The sequence below is a fragment of the Mus caroli genome, chromosome 10 (assembly GCF_900094665.2).
Source record: "Mus caroli chromosome 10, CAROLI_EIJ_v1.1, whole genome shotgun sequence".
NCBI classification, from domain to species: domain Eukaryota; kingdom Metazoa; phylum Chordata; class Mammalia; order Rodentia; family Muridae; genus Mus; species Mus caroli.
In genome coordinates, this window is record NC_034579.1 from 40,533,191 (window position 1) to 40,546,076 (window position 12,886).

At 41.6% G+C, this 12,886-nt stretch overlaps 1 pseudogene; it reads left to right on the top strand.

Annotated features, from left to right (window-relative positions):
- The window catches only part of LOC110303547, a 9,682-nt pseudogene extending 1,533 nt beyond the window's left edge, over positions 1-8,149 (top strand).
- The last annotated feature ends 4,737 nt before the right edge of the window (positions 8,150-12,886 follow it).

A 12,886-nucleotide genomic window follows, 5' to 3' on the forward strand; every position in this document is an offset into this window, starting at 1 on the left:
CTCTCCCCTCACCCCTCTCCCCTCTCCCCTCTCCTACATCTTGGTAATCACTCTCGAACTTTTTAGCCCAGAAGAATGTAGACACAAGAGGGGAAAAAGAGATATACCCCCCTCCTTTAAAAAACAAGACAAAACAAAACACATTGTGACTGGTTTCTTTCAAAGCATGCTTTCTCAGCACTATATACCCTCATCTCAAGCTAACCCCACTAGCTCTCTTGATTTGTTACCCTCTGCCATTCTGCCACCCTTCCTGTCCTTGCAGACCTAGAAACATTTCTAAGGTCTTTCATTTCAAAGACCTCAGCAGGCAGCAGTAAGGACACAAGTCACAAGCTAACAGTGTGGGTCTGTGGTATAGTATATGCTTAATCATGCACAAGGCTCTGGATTCCATTTCTACCACCATATACACAGAAAAGGATACATATCCGTGTATTAAGAGCTATGGGGGAAAAAATTGAAAGTATTTCTTCTCACAGCCTGACCAGGAGAGGTTTACAGACGAGAAATAAGTCTCTCTTGGGAAGGGTGGACTAGAGATCTTGAAAAGGCCTCTATTTGACTCTCCTCCAGACATCCGACCTCAGCCCTAGTACTGGTGTGTTGGCATAGAAACCTCCAGAAAGGACCTCAGATCTCAAGACAAAAGCTTTATCGATTAACTTTGAAGAACATGGTTCATAAATACAAGAAAAAAAAATCCCTCTGCATCACTGTGAAGAACTGACTCTGTTCCAAAATGAATTTATGATGAAAAGAAATATTTAAATTGAAATTAAAATATTAACATCGGGACAAGGCTTGACTCATACAGCTATACCACAAACACTCTGAGTACTTTCACATATCCCTGAAGTTAATGTATTAATATTTAGAACTGCAATATTGTGCTTTAGAATAATTTTAGTACAAAAATACCAAACTAGTCTCTTATAGCTTTGAATCTAGTCTAGTCACACATACACACACTCACACTCACACACACACACACACACACACACACACACAAGCAGTGTCACCCTGTTCTCTTATTTAATGCTCAACATTCAAGGTAGACAATTTAATGTTCATTGTGGGATTGTCCATAGATTTATGATGGCTGTAGAGATGTTCATAAAATCTGAGCTATGCAAGGCTTTCGGCATCTGTCTCATTCTTATCAGAACCATAAAAATCATCACCCTCTTGTTCCTAGTCAGTCTTTCTTGCTAGATAATGTAAACCAGAGAAAAAATAACGTTGTATCTGAATGTCTACTTTAAGTAGACTCTGTTGCAGAGGTATGTGTGTGTGTGTGTGTGTGTGTGTGTGTATACAGAATAGTGATGGTATGTCTGGAAATGGAGAGAGAAGAACATTGAATTAAACTACATATGTTTGAGGATTAAACGGGCTCTGTACGAAGCTCTTCCTAGTACCAATTGTCTTATGAGCCAGAACGATGCTGCTGTGGGGCACCACTCGTTTTAGCCATGCGCTGACCTGTCCTACGCAGGAGCACAGTCTCTCAAGTGTACACAGAGAGGGGAAGCAGGTGCTTCGACTCCCCAGCATCTGGTTTAAATGACCACAATGCTGAGAGCACCTGCAGCCAGCATTTCAGCCAAGTCTGGCCTCCCATTGTATTCAACTGCTCTTTCTGCCTTAAGCAAGAAAGGCATTGTTTATCTGATTTGCCAAAGGATCTCCGGGGAGGTGGAGAAAGACCGGACAAACAAAGCTAAAACTGAACGCCAGTGGAAGGCACGGGAGGATCTTGATTATTTGTGACTATCCACTGGGATCTTTCATCCTGACTAAACAGAGAGAGAGAGGGGAGGGGGCCCCCGGGAGGACACAGAGAGACAGAGACAGACAGAGACAGAGAGAAAATATCAGCTGCCTTTGGTGCTGTGGGTTTAAGAGCAGAGCAGAGAAAAATCTTACTGAGAAGGTGGAGTTGTAGTTTGTGTGCTAAATGTTCCGTCTATGCACTTTCCATGTTCCTAGTTTAGAGCAACTACGCACTGAGCGAGTTGACTGCCTCTAAACTATGTCAAAAGCAGTAGAAACCTTGGTTCAGACTTTTCAAATCAAGGTATGAGGAGCAAATAAAACTGACCCCCCTAACGGGGGGGGGGGGACAAAAAACAAAAACAAACCTGTGGTCGATGTGTTAGAATCAGAATAAAATGACCAATCGTATTTTCAAGAACACGGAAAATAGTTTAAATCTTCCTGCGTAGTGTTTGCTTAGTAAATGATTCTGCAGAGCCCCTTTCTTTTTTCTTTTCTTTTCTTTTCTTTTTTCTTTTTTCTTTTCTTTTCTTTTCTTTTCTTTTCTTTTTTCTTTTCTTTGTGTAGAGCCCCAACTAGTGGGAGATTGGAAAACTGCACCTGAAGAGAGGCCATTTAAATGGAGGTGACCATTGGATTTCCGGCCAGCATATGAGCACTTTAGGACAAGGCTGATTTTCAGGTGTGAGACTGCAGACAGGTGCTAAGAGGAGAGGGTTGTGAAACTGCCTTCTTCTTAACTTTCTGCATGCTAAAGGGCAACCTGGCGCCTTGGAAAGCAAACACACTCTCCGGCATGTGAAATGACTCAGTGCACTCTAGCTACAGCTAATTCGAGAAAGGAAAATAAATTCTGAGTTCAAGAACTTATATGCTTCAAAGATCTTTTTTAAAAGAAAGGGGACAACATCCTGTGATCGAAAAGAAAAAAGAAAAAACTGCACAGGCTGGAGGAAAAAGAGCCGGTTTCACACGTTAAATGAGAATTCAGTTAGAAATATTTTCACCCAGTCTTTACTGAGAAGAGATAAGAATGTGCTGTGTTGTGCTAAGAGGAGCTAGCTGTAGGTAGACCAGCAGGCCGGAGGCCACCATGCAGAAGACATCAGAACTTCAATGAAGAATGAGACAGAAACGCCTAGAAAAGTGGGGTGTACTGTTCTGAACTCAGAAGTTATTTTCCTTTCTTAAATTAGCATAGACAGAGTGTGCTGACTCATTTCACTTGCTAGAGAGTGTGTTTGTTTTCTAAGGGGACTGAATCTCAGAAGCTGCTGGGATTTTAAGTTTGTTTCTTTGTTTCTTCTTCTATCCTTTCAAAAAACTCTCATTCTGCTCAATTGTTTTTAAAATAAAGTTTCCCTTGACAAAAAGTGGCAATAAAATGCAGACAGCCTGGAAAGGCTATTAAAGAAATAATCCAAGATGATGAGTTCATCAATTAAAGTATAAGAATGCGCATCAGGGGTTGTCATGCAGGCTTCAGGGTGTTTGTGGAACTCCCTAACAAGATCTATAATGTGTGTGTGTGTGTCTGTTTTTGAATTCTCAAAGAATCCCATAAAAAAACAAACAAACAAACAAATCCAACTACACAGGAATCTGCACATAGAGAAAAACCAACCACATTGTCATAGATGTCCCTCAGAGTGGTCTGACTTCAGAGACTGCATAGAAAAGCCCCACAGAGTCATCAAGCTATGTCTAGGGCATCTCACAGAGCAGATGCTAACCTTCAGAGTCACAGGCTTCCCTGTGTATTGTGCCCTAGAATAAAGATGTGGGGGTGCCCTGCTTATACCTTGAGGGGATGTGGGTGCACACAGTCCTTATCAGCTGCAGGGATGAACACCTTGCACTCACCAGCTTCCCTCCATGTGAATGTACAAAAGGCCACTTATGCTCAAAATTTGAACATAGTAGTAATTATTTTTTATCCCCACAGACTAGCCAGTAAAATTCAGAATTTAACCACCACAACAGAAATACCTTTAACTTTTAAGAGTCAAACACCTACTCAGTATACACAGTTGTTACAAAATATCAATTCAAGGGAGTTTTCTCTGCCACTTAAAGTTTATGGTGATTATTAAATAAACAGACCTTTGCTTCATTTGAAAAGGGATTTGTTTAAATACTACTTATTTGAAGATCATTAAGTCTCTGGAGTTCAAGGATATCAAGGGTGGTGACTGCCTCCCGGTGCTATCTAACTTCTTTTATGATGTCAGCTTTCCCAGAGATTTTATTTAACAAATGACTTCACTGTGGAGAAAAGCTGTCATATTAATCTATCTGTCCTAGCCTTCACCTTCCAGCCTCACTGTGATCATGTAAAAGAAATCTGAGGGGTAAAGAGAGAATCCACACTACCCACTAGCAATCCCCTGTCAGGTGGCACGTGGTCCTGTGTCAGCACACTCAGCTCCTCAGCTGCAGACTCCCTGGTCTTTCCATCTCAGACAGACACCACCATGATTGAAGTTTACAAAAGGCAAGCTGTACAGGGCATCGGACACTCTGCAAAGCTTGCCTCCTTTTCTGTTTTCTGTTTATCTTTCCCTTTGCAAGAGTCTGTAAGAAGCTTTCATGACTGAGAAAGTAAGTCTTTGAGTCATAAGAACAAGGTGAAGGTATTTAGAGGGAAAAAAAGCTTGCCAGGTTTAAAAACAAAACAAACAAACAAAAAAAACTGTATTCCCTTACTAAGACAATTTTAAAACCTCAAATATTACAACCACAAACTGTTCGTGCAGATGAAAATGAAAGTAGGCCACTTAAAGAGAGTTTTGTCTAAACTAAAGCAAATGCATTGCATTATTATTTTAAGCATTGGGATTAACAGGCTACTGAACGGTTACTTTGAAATTAAGAAGGCAGCATTTTAAATATTACATCTGAACGTGTTGTCTCTCCTCTAAGGGACATGCAGAATCGGAGTGGCCGATGTTTCTTTGCCCTCTCCCCAACCCCTGAGGACCACACTGCCCTTCCTGCCTGAGCCTACTTGGCTCTGGGCCAGCAGCTTTCAGGGCCCCTTCATTAGGAGCTCCTGGCAATATGGTTCAAATGTGAAATTTCCATCTCCCCTCCACAGGCAGCTAGGCAAGGGCAAAGCAGTTGGGACATGCTTGACACCTGAATTTGAAAAGGGAAGAGGAGAAGGAAGAAGAGGAGGTAAGCCTTCAAAACTATATCTATCAAAGTGAAAGTCAGGAAAAATTAGGCCATCTACCTGACTGGGGCTGCCAAAGAGTTAGGTGAAGTGCCTTTCAAGGATGTCCTACATAAAATTCAGTATGCTAGTTAACAGGACAGCCAGGTTCCCCCAGCTGTCTGAGGAACACAAGCACATTGAAAATAAAGACACTCACTAATAACCCCCATACGTTAATGTTTCAGGATTCTCTTTGGTTTCCTATGGAACCTGGTTAGCCCAGAGAGGACTAGAATACATGTGGTGGTGGTGGTGGTGGTGGTGGTGGTGGGTGTGTCAAGTTGAAAGTTGTGTGTGTGAGTGTGTGTGTGTGTGTGTGTGTGTGTGTCTAGGGGGATGTTTATAAACTGAATTTCCATTAGTTGATAGTCATATTTTAAGCCCATAGGTTGAGACATGCAGGGAAAAATAATAATGTCCGCTCATGAGCGTGCTTTGGAGGCAAGCCATACCACCACTGAAGTAAGCCCTCAGCTGAACTTGATTGAGCAGGTCCACACCTCGTTAAGTAACACCAGTTGCCATTGTAGTCAGTGATGTCAGTCAAATACCAGAAGCAGCGGGCTAATTTTGGATGTTTCCCTGCCTTCTCGGAAGCACAGAGACAAGTGTGTGCTGCGCACATGTGCACAGGTGGTTCTCAATTAGCTGTTAGTCTGTGTCCTCCCCACACTGATAGCCCACAACTAATTTCTACTTGATTTTGGAAACATTTCAAATTACTCTGCGTTTTGGTATGCATTGTCCTGAATCTCATTTCACTATCTCACTACAGTGTTGGAACAGGAGTGCTAAGCGATAATAAATGATAACGACCACAGAGGAACCTGCTGGCTGAAAGTAACAATGAAAATTTACAAAATAGAAGATCCAGACGAAGATAGGAAGACTATGTAAGCATGGTCTTTTTTCCTTCTTCACTCTTAATTAATTCTTTCCTTCTGACAGTTCAACCTTACACTTATTCCCAAATAACTTTCCACCATGATTTTACTCAGTGATTTCCACAATGATAAAATGAATTGAGTACAGTATTAATGTGTTCCTGACAAAGATACACTCTGGGAGTATTATGATGTTTTATAGTTGATAATTTATTCTTATTAATTAGAATCAGGCTGGCAATAGATCTTTTTAAAGTTGACTTTCCACATATTCTAGGTCTTGTTAAGATTAGTTTATATATAATTATAAACATAATTAAATTTGAGGTTAAATGGTTTTCTAAGACAAGTACAGTCAGATCAAACACTAAAAAGGGAAAATATCCTAATTAATAGCATTTTTCATATATTTAAAAATGTAGTCTATATCCTATTAAAATTAATGAGATTATTTTTCACCTTCTTGCTTGCAATCTGTACCTGATAAAGAAAGACAAAGAAGGCCTGGACAAGCCCCCCAGGACTGGTCTTGATTTTCAGCTACAGGTCTTTTTTATCAATAAGTGATTTAATAAATTACCTCAAGCAGAACCAAGGAAACAGAGGTGTGGTTCATGTTAGGTGTGCAGGGTAACCATATGCACTCAGCTTTGGCAATTCTGTGCCACAGCCACAGCCACTAGAGATGGCAGTCATGCAGCCAACCACGGTGGCAGATGCCTAGAAGCCCATCCAATGGGGGGGGGGGGGCGAGCGCCTCAGGAAGACCTCAAGTTCAAGGATACTCTGGACTCATAATTTCCATCCCTAATTGAGATTGATGGCTTTTGGAGGTAGCCAGGGACCTTTTTGTTTTGTTTTTAAGGTTATGGGCCCTGGTTACAGCAAAGGAGCACAAGTGGGCAGGTCGTTGTCATCATCATGATCCTGTATTTAAAAGGACAGACACAAAATTAAAGGGAGTGGAGAGGTGGGAGGATGAGTCTGGGAGGGATTAGGGTCAGGAGATAAGTAGAGGAGTTATAGTAAAAATTAAACTTAAATGATATAGTCAAAGTATCAGATGATGGTGGCATATTTACTTAACCATATGGACAAGAAGCTAACATTTCTAAAACTGATTTATAAATTTACCATCATCATCACATCATCATTATCATAATCATCACATTCTATTTGGATGCAGTGGCTTACTCTGCAGCCCAGTTTCCCTCTTTTAGATTGCAGCTGTGCCCAGGGTTCCCCAACTACTTAGCCACCTTTACCCTGTAGGTCTTTGTATGGCCTCTGTGTTTCTTTGTCTCTATCCAGATTTCCCCCTTGCAAAAGGAGAGTGGTAGCTACAGAATAGGGATCATACCAGTGACCCCTGTTGTCTTGGCCACCTATAAAGACCCTATTTTTCTAAGTAGGTTCTCATTCAGAGATACTGGGCCATCTCACAGGGGATCAGGCAGCTACCTTGTCAGCTGTTATTTTGCTCTGTGTTAAGAAAGTGTGGTAGGCTCTCTGCTCCTCCCTGTTCCAGAGACAGACGCATCTTCTTGTGCAGTGCCAACCTCGTCCCGTAGACAAAATCGGTATGGACAGATTTGGCCGTATTGGGCACCGTACCAGTTCTGCCTTCTGCTCTGCACTTGACAAAATGGAGATTGTTGCCATCAAAAATCCCTTCATTTGACCTCAACTACATGGTCTACATGTTCCAGTATGACTCCACCCATGACAAATTCAACGGCACAGTCAAGGCTGAAAATGGGAAGCTTGTCATCAACAGGAAGCCCATCACCATCTTCCAGGAGCAAGAACCCCACTAACATCAAATGGGGTGATGTTGGTTCTGTGTTATGTCATGGAGTCTACTGGTGTCTTCACCACCACGGAGAAGGCTGGGGCCCACTTGAATGGTGGAGCCAAAAAGGTCATCATCTCCGCCCCTTCTGCCAATGCCCCCATGTTTGTGATGGTTGTGAACCACGAGAAATATGACAACTCACTCAAGATTGTCAGCAATGCATCCTGCACCACCAACTGCTTAGCCCCCCTGGCCAAGGTCATCCATGACAACTTTGGCATCATGGAAGGGCTCATGACCACAGTCCATGCCATCACTGCCACTCAGAAGACTGAGGATGGCCCCTCTGGAAAGCTGTGGTGTGATGGCCATGGGGCTGCCCAGAACATCATCCCTGAATTCACTGGTGCTGTGAAGGCTGTGGGCAAGGTCATCCCAGAGCTGAACGGGAAGCTCACACATCAGCTATTTTAATTTTTAGAATCCAATAAAAATTTGGAGAAGTCCCAAATTATCTATCTGCTTCTGCTTTGCCTCACAAGTGTTTAGTTGGCTTCACAGGCTACAGTAAAGGGGGGGAGGGGGTCCATGTTACTTAACAAGTGCAGTTTAGTGCTCACACTGCTCATATAGCTCGCTTCCAAAGCGTGCTCATAGTGAGGTGACATTATTTTTACTTGGATCTTAGATAAACATATAGATAGATACATAGATAGATAGATATTTCAGAACAGCCAGGGCTACACAGAGAAGCCCTGTGTCAAAACCAATACCAACCAACAAAACAAAAACTAAATTTGGCTTCATGGGTAAATGTGCTCGCTGCCAAACCTGATCATCTGAGTTCAATCCCTGGGACACATATGGTGGAAGGAGGGAACCACCTTCTCCAAGTTGTCTTCGTACCTCCACACATAAATCTTCACATATGTATGTACACATAAGGGGTGGGAAAGAAAAAGGAGGCCCGAGCCAAAACACGGGTACTGTTAGGCAGGTAGCACCAACGGAATCCAGGGAGAATTACCAAGAGTAGTTTTTATTTGTTCATAACACGAACAAACGAGAAGCATGTGAGTGAGGGATATGATAATTAGCTTGATTGGATAACCACACAATGTATACAAGCCTGGAAGCATCACAGGGTACCTCACAAACACATATGCTTATCTCTAGGTCAGGTCCAAAGGCCCATAAGCCTGGCTGCTAGGGCAGAGGTGCAGAGAGAGGCAGATCACAAGTCCAACTAAAGTTTCGAGTTCAAGGCTAACCTAGGGAACCCAGTGAGGTATTTCAGTTTAAAAAATTACATATATAATTATATATGTATAAGTATATAATATAAAATTGTATATTTAGAATATATATTAAACATCTGTCTTAAGGGTTGAAGAAATGGGTTAAAGTTTTTAAGAGCACCTAGGCTCTTGATGAGAACCTTGGTATCCAAGAACCAGCACGTCTATGGCGGCTCATAACCCTCTGTAACTCCAGCTCCAGGCAACCACACACCCTCTTCTGACTCCACAGGCACTAAGCACACAGGCTAAATGCATGAATAAAATAAATACATCTTTTTAAAATGATAATATTAATAAAGTGTTCCTTAAGCACAAAATATGTCTTCAGATAGAAAGAAGCAAGGCAGATGGTCAGTTTGTTTGAAACCAACTGAACTATTAGAGGGCCCTCCTTCAGAATTTATGTTCAAATCACTTTGTTCTTCTATTCTAAATAATAACTTTATCTTTGTTTTGATTTTGAAGCTCATAAAGAGAGTCAAACCCCAAATGAGAGGCTGAGATAGACTCAGAGCTTGACTACCATGCGCAAAGCCTGAGTTCAGTCCCCAGCACTGAAAAAGGCCAGGGCTGGGGGTGCAGAGGGGGTGCTCCTAAAGGCTTCATTTCAAACTTTTGTGTAACTCTTGCATAAATACAGTTGCATCATGTCTCAGACACCACCTGAATGTGTAATTTGCATAGCCTTCTGGCACCTACAAATTACACAGGAAGAAGTTTCAGGAATGCGGGCCTTAGAAGGACCTATAAATGAAACCGTTGATACAAATCTCTAAGGACTGAGTTCAGCACCTTGAATTACATGGGAAACGAATAGGCAGCCAAGAGAACACAGGTGTGGTGTGTCCAAAGGAGCCCACATTTTCAAGCGTTCGTCTGACCGACCATCAGGGCCATGCAGTACTCAAGCTGCATCCCCGCGGGTGGTCCGACTAACAAAGCTTCCTGTCATAAAGCGAGGGCTCAGTACAAGGCGAGCAAGCACATTGGGAAGGCCAGGTTCAAAGCCGTTCATTGAAAACTTCTTGGTAAGTAATTAAAGCAAGCTGGGATCTGGGAAGTTCTCCAGGAGGGGGCCCATTTTGAGAACAGCTTTCCAATTCACATGTTTTGTAAGCCAAGGGTAGGCTTAGTTCAGAAGAGTAAAACACACACACACACACACACACACACACACACCTCACAAACTGCAGGATTAAAAAGTAGGGCAGGGCCAGACCACAGCAGAAGAGAATGGACTTTAATAAAAGAATGAGAGATTTTGCCTCCAAAATCATCCATTTATCGGGTTCCTGTGCTTGACTACAACTGCTGTTTCCAGATCCAAACCTTCATAAAACAATCGCAGGTGTGGCTGCCTGCCCATTAGCCACTCAAAGTATGGTTTTCAAGTGGATTAAGCACAAGGAGAGTGTTAGCCATTCTGGAAGAGAAAAGGAAAGATGAAAGAGAGAGAGAGAGAGAGAGAGAAATTAACTAATTTAAAAATGAGACTATGGCTTCTTTAAAAACAGAGTTAAAATAAGCAAGCTCCACCCACCTCAGCTCAGATGATGAGAAATGTAACTTTTCAGTTATTTACTTCTCTTATCCCCTTAGGCTCTGGAGGTCAGAGATCAACACTCATTTCACTGAGTAATGTCTAGTCTAGGTGACAGGTATTCCTGTCTGGAGTCTCTGAGGGAAAGGACTGTCCCCTCACATTCTTCAGCTTCTAGTCCCCATCTGGAGTGACCTGTGTCTCTTACCTCTGTCACCTCTGGTTCCATGCCTACATAGCCACCTCTTCTGACATAACTCCTCTATGTCCCTCCTGTGAAGGCTAGTTTGATAATGGTGACATAGCTGTCATTTAGGCAACATTTCTAAGGCCCAGGGATTAGGATATGAAGTTTTCCATTGTTCTGCCTACCATAAGTGTCTGAAAATTAGATTGATGTCTATGGGGCTGTTCTCTGCTTTCCATTAAAAAAATAAAAAGCCTAGGAGTGCTAAACACTCTAGGAACTTAGTATCTCCATAAATAACTCTGACTAGTGTGGCCCTGGGAAGAGCATGACATCAAGTGGGAAGGACTTTGGGGAGTAGACTGGAGAAGTTTTAAATAGCACTTGGGGTGCTGTGTGCCGACACCCCGTCTGTGAGAGGCTGACTGTGGAGGAAGGTGAATGAGCACTATCCTGAGTGGATTAGTAGTCCAGAGAGCCCAAAGCAAGAATGGGAGGAAACGCCGTCTAGAGAGGAAGACTTGTGCTGCACACCCACATACCTTACTGACTTAAAAGTCTGAATTTGCTGATTGCTTCTCAGAATATTTTCTGAGACTGTTATAATAAGACTGTTTCTGTTTGTTTGTTTGTTTGTTTGTTTGTTTTCACAGTCAGATGATGGGAATAAAGAAAATATGTTTGTACTCGCCCTCATTACAGAACATTATAATAGAATTATTAAATTATTAAATAAGTTCTTATCGTTTTATATAACTGAAGTAACAGTTGATGTTCTTCAAAGTTAGTTAAAAATGATTTAGCAAATGACCAAATATGGACATCTATGGGCTGCTGAGATGGCTTTGCGGGAAAGTCACTTGACCCTAAACCTGATGATTTTAGATCAATCCCCAAAACTTACATGGTAGAAGGCGGGCCTCAACTCTTACAACCTGTGCTCTGACCTCATCATACGCAGTAGAAGAACTGCATCTGCACCCTCAGACACACACACACACACACACACAATAAATAAATAAATAAATAAATAAATAAATAAATAATTACACATACCAAATATAAATGTGTAGCTTCGTGATCTCTTCCTAATTACTTCCTTATCAATTAGCACCAATTTGTAAAGATGTGCTCCTGACATTGCTTTGCTGAGCTAGGACAGACAGAGAAATTCTCCCACTTCAGAAATCACAGTGTACATTTTTGCTACATATTAAGTTATGCGGTCACTGAACAAATTTATTACTGATAAAACCATCCTCAATCATTTTCACCAATAATCTGGGTATTTTGGCTACCTAAAATCATTTTATGTTTTAAAAAGACTAATCTAGCCGGGCGTGTTGGCGCATGCCTTTNATCCCAGCACTCGGGAGGCAGAGGCAGGCGGATTTCTGAGTTCAAGGCCAGCCTGGTCTACAAAGTGAGTGCCAGGACAGCCAGGGCTACACAGAGAAACCCTGTCTCGAAAAACCAAAACATAAAATAAAAATAAAAATAAAAAGACTAATTTATGGTTGAGTGGGTTCAGTGCTTGCTGCACAAGCATCAGGAGTTGGGTTCAAACACCCAGTACTCCAGGAAAAAGCCAGTGTGCCCACATGTACCTGCAATCCCAGAGAGGTGGAGTCAGGAAGCTAGCTAGGCCTTGTTAGCCAATAGGCTAGCTGTAGACTCAGTGAAAAACACTATTTAGAATAGAAAAAAGAAGAGGAAGAAGAAGAAGAAGAGGAAGAAGAGGAAGAAGAGGAAGAAAGAAGAAGAAGAAGAGGAAGAAGATGAAGAAGAAGAAGAAGAAGAAGAAGAAGAAGAAGAAGAAGAAGAAGAAAAGAAAAGAAAAGAAAAGAAAAGAAAAGAAAAGAAAAGAAAAGAAAAGAAAAGAAAAGAAAAGAAAAGAAAAGAAAAGAAGGAGAAAATCATTTGACCAAAATGAAAATTCCATATTTGTTTATTGACAGATTAAAATAAAATGTTTTAAAATAGATTCCTCACCTTCTACTGTAGTATTTCCAGAAAAAGCAAACTTAATCATGTGCTCTATGAACAACCAATTATTTTGTTAACCAGCTTTTTTAATGGTCTGGGCTATTTCTGAACATGCCAGCATATGATCTAACTGCTCTCCCAATTGTTTGCAGAGAAAAATGAAGCCAGGGCATCATTATTGTTTCCTCCCTTCTAAT